General features: G+C 42.5%; 1 protein-coding gene across 16 annotated transcripts in view; it reads left to right on the forward strand.

The window, feature by feature from the left end:
- The window catches only part of FAM168B (family with sequence similarity 168 member B), a 528280-nt gene that overhangs the window by 282696 nt on the left and 231066 nt on the right, over positions 1-14518 (forward strand). The window contains exon 1 of one of the 16 annotated variants that reach the window (XM_069024333.1): positions 3822-3903. The exons of the other annotated variants lie outside the window; for them this stretch is intronic. The gene's annotated coding sequence lies outside the window, so the exon portion shown is untranslated. Of the gene's footprint in view, positions 1-3821; positions 3904-14518 lie in introns of those variants that run through there. 16 annotated transcript variants of the gene reach the window in all.

A 14518-nucleotide genomic window follows, 5' to 3' on the forward strand; every position in this document is an offset into this window, starting at 1 on the left:
AAATGTTATATTGAGCTGTAGCATACATAATTCATGTATCATTAACAGCTTCTACAAGTTTTTGGCTGCATGGCATGCCAATGAATCAGAATGTGTGGGTATTTTTTGATACCTGCCTTTCCTTAAATTGTATTTAGAAGCAACAGCATGTAATTATACTAACCTGGAATATCAAACAGGCATGTAAAAAATTATGGTTTGTGATTGACATGGTAAAGTAAGTCTCCTTCCTTTCCTGATGTTGAATGAAACAAGCTATTTTAAACTGGAAAGACTGAATAGATTTTTGTGCTTCTATTAGTATTATAAACAAAAACCCATTTTCATTGTTTACCATGTGAGAATTCTCCTGCAGTCACTCGATTCATTGTGTGGCTGATGAATCATCAGTGTCCTTTAGCAAGAGAAGCCTGTTTGGCCAGTTTGAATGTGTTTCACAAGCTGCTAGCTCGGACAAGGGAACAGGGTCAGGGAGATGGGCTGGCATTACTGGCATGATGGCCTGGTACCCACGTCCCCAAGAGATGGAATGCTCACACTCCATGACTGCAGGTATCACTCAGTCCCACTGTTATCCTCCTTCTGTCACACAGGTGTCAGAGGCTTTGATGCAGGACATCAGTTAGTGCCAGTGAAAGCACTCTGAGGCTGCTAAAATCCCCATGGCAGATTTAGGAGTGTGCTGTAGCACCTGACTGAACCCAAACCTTGGCTGCACCTGTGTGGAAGGATTGTAATTCTATTTCAGCAGCAGAAGGCAGTGAAATACCCTGTATCATTCAATATGGGAAGATACTAATCAGACTGCAATAATGGTGCTGGAGGACCCGTGAAGAGTAGAACTGCCTTGTGATCCATGATTGCCAACAAAAAGAAACTTTCTGTCAAAATTGTGACAGACTCTACTTGGCAATCAATGATCTCATGCTGGGTATGAGAACTGGATGATTAGGAAGTGGAGGTGGCCGGGGTCTCGCAAAACATAACATTGTTCTGAAGCAGAATCACAAATGTTGTTTATAGATCCTGACTAGCTGACAAGTAGGTTAAAGGTTTCCTACAAGAAGTTTTCTATTCAGAAATTTGACTACTCTGATAAGTGTATTCAGCCCATAGCCATTGATATGCCAATTTATTTAAGCAAAACTTTGATTTAAATATGTATTTAAAGTAGATTTGGGCCCCAAGTGCCTGTCTGCATACTGTATTTAGCAATCTTTAATAACTAAGTACAAATTAGAAAACTTTTAAGTAGTTACCAGGAGGCTATTTTTTTTTCCACATTTATTTTTATCAGTCTCCAGTTTCCATGGGAAACAGCTCGAAGTGGATGACTTCTCAAAATAGTGATCTGCACTTTGCAATTAATACTGCTTAACTTATCCCATACTTGATATAAATGTTGTAGTAGGAAGTTGTAGTGAGTTTGTTCTTTCATTGTGATTGTTGCTGAAAGCTGAAGCAGGGTGTTCACTTTCTAAAAGTAGCATGTCACATATCTACTCTTGCTGACCTTTTAATTTCATTTTTTAGGCATAAGAGAAGTGCCTGATCAGTAGACGTTCCTCAAAAAGGTGCACCTTCTAACTCTTCCTATTATGCCTGACAGCTCCCTGCTTGTTTTTAAGGGCTTAACTTTTCATGAACTCCGAGCTGCAGTGTGAGGGGTGCACCGATCTCTGCCTTTCTGATCTCCCGTTATGGTAGCGATGACACCAGCAGCCCTGACCTCAGCACTGGCAGTCTGCTTGCCTTGGTTGGGTGGCAGTGGGTTTGTTGCTTTGGTTCCCCTCCTACAGACTTCCTCCAGCCAGTTTGGCTACCTTTGGGACAGGAGTTGACTGAGAATTAGTCCGTGTCTTAGTGACAGCATGCAGAGATTTGGAGGGGGCTGCGTTGCCTTGTGGGATACTCTGGGTGTTGATCAGCAGTCACCACCTTGTGATGAAGGGAATGATTGAGGCAAAGTTGCTCAGGACTGTAGGGCATGATTCTCTGAGTGGACAAGTTGGTGAGTTAGGAATCTGAGTCTTGCTCCCAGGAAACAGGAGTGCCTGGCACAGGCAAAGTAGTACTGACACACCTGTGTGATGCTCTGGGCACAGAGGGGGCGGCAGCAGAACCTCAGATGCTCTGCTCGTAAACCCATAAATGATTTACTTTTGTGAAAGGGCCACTCAGGAAATGACCACATCTAGAGAAACAGTAAACTGTTAAAAATGTTGGTGCTTCCTAATTCAGCAAATACTTCTGCCAGTTTATTTGCCCCTAAAGCTCCAAGCTTTTAAAGAGGAAGAGGATGAGCGTCCTTCCAAGTCTGGGCAGAACAGAGCAGCTGCACTCTGTCCTTTCACTGCAGGGTCTTTGCTCCTTCTTTCCACTGAGCTATGGCTAAACAAGTTGAAGCAAATTATAATCACTCTTGCAAGAAATCTGGGGGGAAAAAAAATTACCTTATTAAAACTTGTTTTAATTAAACATCAGGACCTACCAAATATTTTTACTAGGTATGTGTGACATAACAAGAAAAAATGGAAAATGTTCTTGTGAAAAATAGTGTAGTTTTAGTATCATTAGCAATTAATGGGACAGACCTGTTAGTATGTAATTTAACTTTAAAAAATAAATTTGAGACTTAATTTTTCTTTTGATGCTGATTCACCACTGTTTATAACCAGGAAAAATTAAGCACTAGAGTAAGGGGTAGTGAGGCTGGAAGAAGTTATAAATCATGCCTAAACCCAGCGTGTTCAGAGTTGTTAGCATTTCTAGCAGGATTGTGTATTACTCCACAAGTAAGTAGCCCTCTTGTGCACTGCACTGTTCAGGTTCCGAGGTCTGACTTTCCTCTGCACAATCCAAGCTGCGTTTAAGTCATGTCTGCTTAAAGCTGCAATGAGGTGTATCTGATCCTGCCGTGTGTCCGAGCAGCTCTGCTCCGCTGCGGCAGCAGCCCGTGGCTGGTCCTGCGGTGCGGGATGGGGATGGGGATGGGGATGGGGATGGGGAGGCAGCTCCGGAGGCACCGCGGCGGGTCCCTGCCTCGGGGACAGCGACCGGCGCTGAACACGCCCCTGGTATTTCCCCAAAGCTGAGCTGCGCCTCCACCTCTTTGGCTCGCAGTTATTGATGCCGTAAGCAAACAAATGACACTTTATTGAGTTCTGCGTCTGGTTGGTTACTTTTGAGATGTGTGATTACCAGTTTAGAAGCATCATCCCTGAATTTAAATGAATCTCCAGCTGCAGGCAGGTACAGGATGTGTCTGCATTCGGGTGTGTAGCAGTACAAAATTAACCACTTTGAACCGCAGCTCCCAAAGGCAGGCACAGCCAGCCACAGACTGCAGCCTCACCTGGGTGAGCCAAGCAGGAATCAACAGGGTGTATCCCTGGTGTAAAACAGCCCTAGTATTTAGAACAAATAAAATTCACTAATAATCACTACTGGATTCTCTATAACTTTTGCATAGGAATTCTGTGGTTTCTTGCTGGGAACTCTTAGTGTGGCTGTATTGTAGAGAGAGATGCTGACTAGGGGTTTGCTCTGCAGGATTAGCTACAAGAACACATTTGTGTGCTGAAGTGGTCCCTGTCCTGAGGACCCATAGCTCAAAAGACTGGGGGAGGTGGGGAGAAGAGAAACATTTATGTTCATCGTGCAGTTTGTGTCTTCATCAGCTTTGGACTTGGTTGCACGAGTGAGAACAGAACCAGGATTTGTGTTTTGGAAAGGTCAGCCTTCTTCTTCCAGCCCTGATATTTGGGCAAGCCTGAATTTGCATACTTGATTACACAATTCTTTTCACCTGAGTTTCTCATTTCTGTTGCAATTTGAAGTAATTTGCGCCAGCTGTAAAAAACCTACAGTGTGGAGAGAGAGGGAGACATTTTCACCTAGCTGGTAAGTCCTCTCTGATTTTTCCTACAATATCTCCTTCTGTCTGCACATATGTGTGTGTTTGTGTTTGGTGAGGGGTGTGTGTCAAGAATTCACAAGTTTGCCAGGAAAGTAATGCTGGTTTCTGGGAAGGAGTGCAAGTGTCCTGATGGTAGACTTGCCTTTCCTCACATAACTCTTGCAGTACTTTGGGATTTTAGACCAGAGTTTAAACAACACTAGTACAGTGAACCCCGCTAATGAGGATTTCTCATTTTAAACAAGAAACCCGAATATGTAACTCTTTAGGCAGAAGAGTATCAAGGGTGGACTTGCCTTTATTGTGAAGGGGCTCAGCCTCTCAAGCTGTTGGATCCAGTGTCCTGGATAGAGCTGTTCTCATGCTGTAGTAGGTGGACTGTAGGTTAGATGTTTGGGCTAGATATGTGTTGTTATTAGTGCCTGTTACCGATAAAATACATCATTCGTGAGGGGTGGTGCCCTCCTGCCCATCCCTGGGGCCTGGGCTTTGCTCTGAGCGCAGTGTCCACACAGCCCCTCTCCTGCCTGGCTGGGCACTGGCCACTGCTGTGGCACAGCCAGCCAAGGAGCTGCCTCAGTGGCTTCTGGGGACAGGCCAGGAAGGCTGGTGGGAGCAGGACCCCGGGAGGGAGCTCTGGTGCTCCTGGTCACCCAGCTGAGAGAGCTTTTACGGTGCTTGTCGCTGTGGTGAGTGCTGTGAGGTGCACTTGGAGCCGGGCCGGACCCAAAGCTCAGCACTCCCGGCTGTGCTGTTTCACTCCTCATCCGAGCAGGGACAGAGGGAAGGCACGGAACACAGGAAAGGAGAGAAAAGCCTCTAGAGCTGGTTTGAGCCAGTAGCCAGGCATACCTGCATTTTCCCCAGGCAAAGCTGATGATGTCCCTTGACTGAAGCTTTCTGCTTCGCTCGCACTGTCCACAGCTTCTCCTCTGGTGTCATTCCTCATGCAAACAATGGGGCTCTCCCTTGTCTCTGAGCTGGTACCGTTGTGCCAGTGGTGGCTGATGGCATTTGGAGTGTTGGGAACAATTGCTGCTGGATTCTCCAGAGGCTGGAGGCAGAGGTGACCCAGAAACAGTGATGCTGATTCCCCAAAACACGAGCCACTTGATAGCAGAAGGTTTGGGGATTCACTGGAGCAGACAGCGCAGGAATGGCTTTGGAAGCAAAACTCTACCCTGAGATGTTAAGTACGGGCATGGCTGTGATCTGAGAAATTCATGAATGTCACCAACACAGTCTGCTGAAGTGATAGCTATAAAATGAAAGATTTAAAGGAGGTAATCATAATGGTTAACAGCAGTACGAAAAAGCTTAAACATGTTCATAAATTTCAATAACTGCTGAGCAATATACTGGATTCATCTAGGAGAGATTTAATATGAAAAATGTTAAATAGGCTATACAAAGCCTGGAAACAGACATTTCTCCTGAAGATGGAGTCTCTGGGTGAGAAATTTACTTTATGCTTCAGCTGAAGTGATACTAAATGCAAGTACAATCTGGTAGAAAAGAAATGAGAAAATAAATTATGGAAAGAGTTTTTAAATTTTCACATTAAGAGAAAAGGCTTTATTTTGTATTCTCACTTCAGATGGTATTTGTGTACAGAACTATAAATGACCATGTATGCTAAATGAAATGAGATAAAAAATGTTGGTGTCAATTACATAGATATTTAATAGAAAATAAAAATGACTGAAATCTTATCACTGGGAAGTACAAGCATACAAATTTGTGTGGAAGTATCAAGAATATATACATCATTTACACAGATCAACTTTGTTTAGAATACATCACTTTAGATGAATTTTAAATTTTCTGTGTTAAAAATTAATAGTATTCTGAGGCAGAACCTTTCATTGCAGATAGTTTTAGTAAGATGCATCAGTGCACTAAGATTTTTGAAATGGTGAATACCTTCTTTGTGTTGCTAATTGCATCTGTGCAGCCTGCAAATGAAGGATATCCACCATCTTATTTCCAAGTTCAGTCATTTTATTCCTGTTGATAAACAGCCCTTATCTTATTCCCACAGACCAGCTAGATTTTACATTATTTTATAAATGACAATTTTCCATTGTGCTGCAGCATATTGTTAGCAAGCTTGAGCATTATTAAAAAGAAATAGAAATACAGAATTTGGAAAATTTCTCCTTGTTCAAGTGACTTATTTTTAGATGCACTGATGCTGCTTGCAGTAGTGATTAAATTAATGAAGGTGCCTTTCATCAGGGTAAGATGGTGAAAGCTTATGAGCCACCAGCTTGACCCGGGATGCTGCCTGTGACAAAGGATGTGTGTTTTGCTGTAGGCATCCAGCCCCTTCCAAGGAGCAGCACAGCCCTACAGATCAGTGTGTTGCTTATGGAAATGCTACCTCAGAAATGTTCCAGGAGATAAACCCATCCTTTGAATTCATATGGGAATGGACTGAAAAAGATGTTGGGAAAAATCTGAGTAGGCATCCCTGTAACAACTTGTAGGTTTGCCACACTGAGGGCCTTTCATTAAAGCAAATGGATTGTGTTTTCACCTTATGTCTCTGTCTAGCACGTAAAGGTACACAGCTATTTTCTGAGTTGGGCTAAATGTCACTTTCCATCTTTGCTGGTTCTATGTATCTCCCTGATTCTAATGCAGCATTTAAAAAAGCACTAAAGTGTATGTTTTTAGCAGAGAGTGGAAGCCAGAAAGGCTGAAATCACCAGGAAGGCACTGTTGGGATCAGCAAAGGGAGAGTGAAACAAAGGGAATTTCCCTTTCTGGGGTCACTACAAGTTACTTCCAAATACTGGAAGTCATGAATTCCCTTCAGCTGAAACAGATTGTGTTCTCCATGTTTGATTATTGAAGGAAGGTGTACCTGAGTTAACAGAGTTTGGAAAGACAAAATACAACTACTGGCAGAAGAGTGATTAACCTAGCAAGGAGCTCAATACCAATGTTTAATTCTCAAGATACATTACATTTTTGCCACGACACTTTATATTCTGAATGGCTTTACTGCTGCAGTTGCGTTTGCTTCACAAACCACTCAAAATAAAGGGAGATTTCTAGAGAGTGAGAATAATGATTTCCAATAACAGAACGAAATATTCTAGCTGACAAGTTCAGTGGCATGGCTCTGCGAATCCTCCTACATCCCCTGCCAAATACCACATCAGTTTTGTTTGACTTCATGCAAATAGGATGCAGAGGAGGGGCCCTCATCTCTCTGTATACTTATATACAAACTATAGATGTGAATAAATACTCCTAAACACGTTTGTGCTGGTGTGTCAGCAAAGCATATGGAATTTCACATTGATTTGTGACCTCTATAAAACACTAATGGAGCTGCTGCCTTAGCTTTCAGTCAATTGGGAAAGACTCAGTGATGGGAAACTGCAGGCAAATTCCCCTTTTGCTAGTCCCTGTAGTGCCTTCCTTGTAACTTTAGCTGTTGTGCTTTCCACTGTCCTCAGATTCATTTTTGTCCTTTGGGAAGCCACACAAACTCATTCATGATGCAGCTTAGAAATGAGTTCTCTCTCCCTGTATCTGATACACTTTATTCCTAAGCACAGGTCTCTAAAAGGGAGAACAAGCCCCACAGTTCCATGCATAATATGTACACCTACAGTGCTGTAAAATGCTCCATCAGGAAGAGACAGGGAACATCGCTCTTCTCTCCTTTTTATTGTGAAATGAATTGTACTGCTTTGGACAGCCTACATGTGCAGATTTGTTATATCTGATCTCAGCTGAAACTGATTCTGTGTTACATAGATTTTATATGTACCTTCCACTGCTGTTTAGGGCACAGCCTCAGGACAACTTGATATTCAAGCTCTATTATAATAAGGTCATCTTCTTATAAAGAGCTTCTCATTGCCATGTGTTCTTTTACAAATTATTTTAATATATCATTATTCCAGTCCGTGCCGGAGCAGTTGGGTTTTTTTTTTTGTAAAATGATATTATTTCTCAGCACAGTTACCCAATTGTCACAGGCAATGTCAGGGTGAATTGAAACAAGCAGAAACCTAGCTGGAATGTACATAGTGATCAGAATTGCTGACCTTGACCTCATTTGTGAGAAGCCATGACATCTCTAATAGCAAATTGTAGCTTCCTCAGCACCAAATCACTGTATTAAAAAACCATACCCTACACATGCAGCAACATGATTCCCCCATGTGCTGCACAAAGGTGTTTGTGCCATAATGAATTCAGGATATGTTCTACCAATTGAAAAATCATCTGCTCATCTGAATGCTCCAAAGGCTCATTTTCTCTCCAGAAGCTGGATGAGGCAGGAAGATGTTTGGTTGGGGTTTGGGTTTTTCTGAGGAGCTGATAACAGAAAGCAAACTGAAGCTGGGCAGCCCAGCACATGGAGCAGTGTGGGGGTGACCTTCCTGAGCTCTGGGGACGGTGTGCTGGCTCTGCACAGCAACTCTGTGCACTCCAGAGTTTGACCTGATGCTGTTAGCAGAGGCCATGGATAATGATATTAGCCACTGGACCTAGCCTGACTCCTTCCCAAGTGGCCTTAATGCCAAAGGTGCACTGGATATGTGGTTTCTAAAGCCAGAGCCAGGCTTTTGGCATTGTTTCGGTAGCTGCTCATAGGAATGTTTTCTATTGGGTTAAAGAGGAGTATCCATGTGCAGGACACTGTTAAAATAAAGGGGTTAGACTGGGTGAAATCCAGGTTGCTTTTCTGTGTACAGACAGCTCTGTGTTGGGATATTTCCTTGCTCTCCCTGGTGAGATGGGGGAGAGGAAGGGGGTGCACAGGGTTGAAAGGGGCAGTCAGACTGTCGGGCCTGACTGCTCCCCTAGCTGCGCTTCATCAGCTCTTTTCTTCCTCTAATCACTTTCGTTCATTTTGATAATTTGTTTTCCCCTGGACATAGTCCCCTGTGGGAACCTTTATCAGCTGAGTGAACTGCTGCACACATTTCATTAATGCATAAATGAGCAGGCTGAGAGCATCTTATTGATCAGCATATGCCTCATTATCTGTGCTAGCCATGCTGGGATGCTGTGGGGAATAGGGGGACTTTGAGTACCTACAGTATTATTTCACTTCCTTTCTTTTCTTATTGTATGTGTACAAATAATTAAATAAATCTGTCATTATAATTTAGTATTTTCATACTCTAATCTCTCTTCTTCCTTTTTTTCCAATAGAATAATGGATTTCATATTCTCAGTCTCACCTTTGGGCCATGTGAAGGCTTCTGATTTTGTTCTGTGCTCTTACTCTTTGCACAAGCAAGCCTTGTTCTAGTAAAAGTGGGATTTATGTAGTCAACATGGAGCACGGCACTGGTTTTATTTGCTGAGGGTTTAGAAGTACAGTGCAGTGTGTAGCCAGGTGGGTATGCATTGCTTCCAGGGAGAGAAGAATTTTGAAAATATCGTTTTAAAAACGTCTTTGCCAGTCCCTTGTATTCATTGAAAGACCCAAATACTTTCTGGGGAAGAAATATCAAACCTGAAACTCCATTCATCTTTGTCACTGGGAAAAATACCCTTTTCAAAGTGAAAGCCAGATATGTAAAAGCATCAGTTCTGTTGAAGTCTTTGCTTGGTGTAGTCTTCATGACCTTTTCCCAAAGCTACAGTGACTTTGAATGTTCTTGAAAATCCTCCTTTAACATCTTGAATCTTCACTGATAAGGCTTCAGGCTTTAAGAGCCTCCATCCTCATTTGCCATTATCTCTTTTCCTGACACACTCATCTGCTGTGGGCTTACTGATGCCTGTGCAGGATCAGCCAGGTGGGATTTCTGAAACTGATAAAACTTCCTTGAACGACACTTCCCTGGAGGCACATCTTGATGTGAAACAAAGTGCAGAAGTGGAGCCAGTTCTTACCACTCACTGCTTTTGGAGAGGGAAATCCTTGAGTTGGAGCCTGGTAGCCCTGTCGCTGTAGTGGGACCTGTGCAGCACCAAGTGCTTTTTGACAGCCCTGTAAAGCATGTAAAAATCACAGTAATTGCATTTGGTTCATGTTCTTGTCCTTTGGGGTTTGCTAGAGCTAGGGGCTGTTATGTTACAAATGCCAGTGTGTGACTGCAGTGGCTGCTGGCTGATTCTCTCAGCTTGCTGGTCAAGGGTTGCCTCACTCTGAGCTCAGCCATGTTAGAGATGTACTCAAAGCCCTGACATCTGCTTTTTAATTCAAATTACTTAAAATCCTCCTTTATATCAGAGATAATAATGGTAGCAATGACTTGGAGAATTCATTACCTTCGGTTGCTTTCACCAAATTTTCAACGAAGTAGTAAATTTAATATGTAAAGAATTGATTTGCAATACAATTGGAGAAAGCTCATACCCAAGTAGTACACCTAGCTTCCCAAAATTAAATTCAAAACCTTCAGCTCCAAAATACTGTACTTAGAAAATGAGCTTTCTTTCCAAATCATTGCTTTACATGGATTTTGGAGCAACCCATTCATGGGAAGTCAGCACTGGTTCCATGCATTTATTGCAAAACACGTGGTACTCTTCACCACAGTGTGTGCTTTTGCCTTACAAGTCTTGTTTGCAGTCCAGAATATTATAAATAAGAACTTCCAACATGTTGGGTGTACAATGCACATGGCATTTCTTTTTTGTTTGTTTTCTTTTCAGCATCCATTCTTCTCTTACTACAAGAGAGCCAAGGGACAGTCCACAGTGCCAGAGTATGGCACATGTGTGGGCACAGTGTTTCAGTTCATTACGTTGTTGTTCAGTCTCCTGCCACGTACACATCAGCTCTCTAGGTGCTATCAAAAGAGCTTTCCAAGTGCAGTAAATGTATACCTTTTACAAGTATATATTAAGTTTATTTTACTTTAAGGTCACTGAGAGGTGAATTTTTCACTGGACCTGCTAATGAGCAGCCCTTTCAGCTTGTGTCTTTCATCAATTTACCCCTCACTAAAATATGTTTGTCTTTATCTGGGTTGTGCAAATAGAAAATAGTAAATTGAAAGTTTACCTTGTGAACCAGTAATGTACACAAATATAAACACTGAAATATTATTCTTTGCAGTTAAATCAAGGTATAAAGTGAAAGGTTAATAAAGTATATTCCTAAGTTACATTTAAAGCATGTTTTGTACCTAAGGCTGCAGTTAGAGAGTATAAAATCTTCGAGAACAGTCCTTTCCTCAAAAGCCTTCAGCCTTGATGGACAAGGCAAGCGAGAGGAATGAGGAGAAACAGAGCTTTAAAGAGCTTTCCTCTGGCTGCTGATTGCAGTAAGAGTGGGGCCAGTGCTCTGTCCTTAGGCTCTGTGTGAGCAAAACATTCCAGAAGGCAGAGACATGAGAGGTTAAAAAGTCTATAACACACTGGGGTTCAGATTTATCCCTGTGTGGTCCAGATTTTTGAATGTTGTGCAGAAAAAGACTTCTAATAACTGATGATTATTTAGATGATAAATGCTGTGGTTCTCATTCTTGGTTTGGTGGGTTATCATGTAAATCTTTGCTACAAATCCATCAGGTCAGATTAATTCCTTTTATATGTTCCTGCATGCTTGGCAGGATGTGCGTGTGAAATGTCAGTAGCTTCACATTAAGGTGCCTTTTTTTAAGGGACACAGACAAACTAGCTTTAGAAGTGGAAATTAAACCCAGACTGATGCCTAGTCTAGAGCTTAACCAATTAGACTACTATCACAAAAATATTTTCCAATTAATGGTGTAATCTGCTGTGTCTTTTATTTTAAATTTTCATTTCCTGTAGAGTTGTGTTTCCACCGAAGTTGCCCAGGACACTTGTGCAGTGGATTTCTGGTAGCTGCAGCTGTCTGATTTCAGAGTGATAGTGATGAAGTAGGTTTTGCAGCTGAGGTTTGCTTGTCTGGGATGCTGGAGATAGCCTGGGGATATCCCTGGCTGAAATGAATCCATATGCACAGCACTGGGTGCTTCATTGCTATTTTAGCTTTTCTTCTGCTGAGATTTTCACATACACTGCACACAGGGAGAAAACATATTAGGGATACACATAGATACTCCTCACCATCCCAACAGATCTGTGCACTGCATGGAGTAACACAGGAGAGTTTTTTCAAATATCATTTGTGACAAGCTCAGTTTTCAGTGTTTAATCTTTTCCTGTATGCTGAGTGTCACAGAAGCTGTAAAAGCATGTGATGAGGAAAGTGGACAGCACAGAAGGAATATAACCCACGACAGTGGGGTTACAAGATGCTAAGTAGAGTTATGGGTCAGGATGCAATAAAGCCCTATTTTATATATTGGATTCAATGACTGGCTCTGCCTTTGGCTTTGCATACAAGGTAGGTGGTAAATTCAAACCCTGATCATCTCCTGGCACTTTTTACAAGTACACAATTTATGAGCCAGCACACGAATTTATTCCATATTAACTCTGTACGCTGTCCTAAGAGTGACTGTGCTAAGCTGCTTATTCCATTCTGGAAACACAGAAAGGTATCCAGTCTGTTGGTATCCCAACACTTCAGTCTGCTGTTTTTTACAGCTATTTTAATGGTCTGGCATTGGCACTGAAAGCAGCTGAACTATGGCAGCCCACGGCTTTGTGTGAACTTGCCTGTTTTGCCAAGAAGCAGCACGTGAGCCTGGAATCTGCTCTCTGCTCATGGGCAACACAGCGTCCTGTGATGGAGGAGCAGCTCCCAAGGCTGGGTATGGTCCACACTGACTTCTCAGCTGGGAAGTCCTGAGCAGTTCTTCAGCCTGAAAGGTTAAAGATGAGCTTCCAACAGAGCAGCAGCCACTGCTCCCCAGATGGGACAGTCATGGTAGGTGACTGCTGCCCAGAATGAACTTTGGGACAACTACAGGTGCTCCTTTTCTTGTCAGGTTGGGTGTGGATCAGGTGAGCTGTGAAGGACACAAGACTGTAAAGAGGGCACATGGTTTAGTTTCTTAACCTTTTAATGAGCCAGCGGTAAAGAAGCCAGGTTTTGAGTATTTTGTGTTCGGAAATTTAACTGCAGTGACGGTACTGTGTAAAACACCTCTTAGGGATTCCCTTCCAGTCCACCTTGATGATACTTGTAAAGGGTGTTGTAATAGTGGTCTTTCAGGCCAGAACATCACTGAGAGAAACCATTTGTCAGAATAGAAAATGTCACAATGCATGTTTCAGGCTTGCAAATGCTTCTTGATTTTGCCACAGAAGGATGTTGGGAAAGGGGAGCTTTCAGTCTCACATTCTAAGAGCCTGTAGTCTCAAGATTAAAGTGTTGACGGAGAAAAGCCAGAAGCTGCTTTTGCTTTGATTTGAACCAGCCAGTGGAAATTGGGAACAATATGGTAAACTTTGAGCAAGAAAGGGCAAGATTTATAGAAGCAGAGCTTACACCTTAGACTTTTGGAAACTCTTCTCCAGTCCATTGTTATTTATATTTTCTCAGATGGTCTCTTGACTGGTGTATGGAACTGTAATTCTACAATGAACAGGGGATAGTCTTGATGTTCAAGCTAAAATGATTTGCACGTGCTTAGCTCCTACCCTGCACGTACTTAACTCTGCATCGTTTTCAAACAATCCTTTGTACGCCTCTGTTGTAGAGCCCTTTGCATTCCTAAATCACCATTATCATAGCATTAAAAAATAAAAGAAAGCATTCACTTAAACATACCAAGAGCTGACCTGCGTTGACTTGGGCTTTTTCTTTGTTAGCAAGGAAAAACTTGATGTATTTTCTTCACCTGTGAATTGTCTTCTACTTCAGAGATGAACTGTCCACTGTAGGTTATCTTCACTCCCCATCATACAAGCTGCGGGTTGTACCTGGATATCCATTCCCTGTGTTATGTGCACAGTGTAATTTGAGTTGAAGAGCTTAGGGAAAGCTTAGAGCTGGTGCTTTAGTATGCTTGACAAAGCAGCAGGACACTGATTAAAATGACGCAGTGCAGCATGGAACGGGACAGCTCCCCATGGTGAACAGCTTACCCCGCTGATGGTGAGTGCTCATCTATCACAGCTACCACACCCCAAACCACTGGGTACAAAAATAAGGGCTTGTTTAGCAGCAGGTGCTGTGCTGGTGATAGAGAAAACTCGTGATCTTGTGATTTTAGCCTTGAAACCTTTCTTCTTAGACACTGTAAACCTGCATCATTCCTATGCTTTTCTCTTCTAGCTCAGCCATGTGCATTTAATGCCTTTTATGCAGCTTCATGCCTCTAGACAAAGCAGGCGTGCTGCTGCCCTGGGAATCTATATATGGATCCTCCCTGTGTCACATGGAGCTCGCAGTCAGTCACTGCATCAGCTGGTCTGGACTCCTCAGAGACCTTCTGTCAGGCACAACCAGTGATGAGTGGGTGCCTTACATGATGTGTTACTTTTTATGTTAAAGAAGAGCATGAGAGACAGCTACAGACCTCTGAAGGGCTCTGATGGAGAGCTTTGTGGAGTATTCCTAAATTCTCAGCCTTCTGCAGATATGCCTTGGCATAAATAATGATGTAATCAATATTTAAAGATACTGCAGCATTTAACATAGTCACATTTAACTGATTTTGGAGCCTATGTCAGGTTTTTTTATAATGTTTGAGAATTTAAATCTGCTTTCCAAATCTCAAATTAATTGGGGAT

The sequence above is a fragment of the Aphelocoma coerulescens genome, chromosome 9, assembly GCF_041296385.1.
Source record: "Aphelocoma coerulescens isolate FSJ_1873_10779 chromosome 9, UR_Acoe_1.0, whole genome shotgun sequence".
Taxonomy (NCBI): domain Eukaryota; kingdom Metazoa; phylum Chordata; class Aves; order Passeriformes; family Corvidae; genus Aphelocoma; species Aphelocoma coerulescens.